General features: G+C 57.4%; 1 protein-coding gene across 1 annotated transcript in view; it reads left to right on the top strand.

Annotated features, from left to right (window-relative positions):
• Window positions 1-78: 78 nt before the first annotated feature.
• KLHL17 (kelch like family member 17) overlaps window positions 79-974 on the top strand; it is a 32,877-nt gene continuing 31,981 nt past the window's right edge. The window contains exon 1 of the mRNA XM_006018801.2: window positions 79-210. The gene's annotated coding sequence lies outside the window, so the exon portion shown is untranslated. The remainder of the gene's footprint in view (window positions 211-974) is intronic.

The following is a 974-nucleotide window of genomic DNA, read 5'->3' on the forward strand; positions in this document are numbered from 1 at the left end:
GCCAAAGCCCCGGCGCGCCCTTAAAAGCCTTCCCTGCACCTGGTTGGTTTACATTTGCGTCAATTTCGGCTCGGGGGGAAAAAAAATTGGGGGGCTCAGGACAAAGGAAGCGGGAGCTGAGCAGCCTGCCTGGCCGGGGCCACGCTGCAAGAGGGGCAGCATCCTTGCCGGAGACCCCTAGTTATGAGCCATCCCTCTGCACCCAGATCTGTGAGTATGACCGTGCAAAGGGAGTCCTGGGGAGGGGGGAGAAGGAGGCAGAAAGGCAGCTCGCCCAGCGCACCCCCCTGCTCTGTTATGAATAGCAACGATGGGTTTTTTTTCCTTTCGGTTCCAAAAGGTCCCCTTTTCTCCTTGAAGTTGTGCCCCGTAGTGCCCATCCCTGGTGGGAAAAGGAGTTCTCTTCCAGGTGGAATTTGCTGGTGGGGGGGGGATTGGGTTTTTGGGGGTTTTTTGCTGAGTTACGGAGATGGGCAGCCCGCTTTCCCAGAGCACTGCAGAAAGCAGGGCCGCGGTGGAGAGCTTGCGACGATTGAAGCAGGCGCTTTCCCCCGGCCAGCCTGAGAGGCTGTTTGGGGGAGTGGGGGGGGGGTTTGCTACATGTGCGATGTCCCTCGTAAGGGACCGCTCTGTGCCGTCAGGCTGCGAGAGCAAAAACATGCCATTTCTGCGTCTGGTGAATTTGCTCGCCGGCGGAGAGGGATGGGATTACAAGAACGCACCACTGTAACGTGACTCCCTTAGCCCAGTGACATGCTCTGAGGACACGCACAACATGAATTCTGATTACACCTGTCCCTGCGTTCCTGTCACATCACCAGCAAGATCCGAGCCCTCGCACTCGGGGCGTTTGATGCTAATTTATCCCTCCCCCCGCTGCCCCGAGGATAACTGCTGGGGCAGTTTGGTTTTCAAAACAAGTCCTGCCTTTTTAAGTCACGTCGCCTTTCCCAGCCTCTAAATGCTGCCTGTCC

This window comes from Alligator sinensis, unplaced genomic scaffold (assembly GCF_000455745.1).
Source record: "Alligator sinensis unplaced genomic scaffold, ASM45574v1 scaffold569_1, whole genome shotgun sequence".
In the NCBI taxonomy this organism is placed as follows: Eukaryota; Metazoa; Chordata; order Crocodylia; family Alligatoridae; genus Alligator; species Alligator sinensis.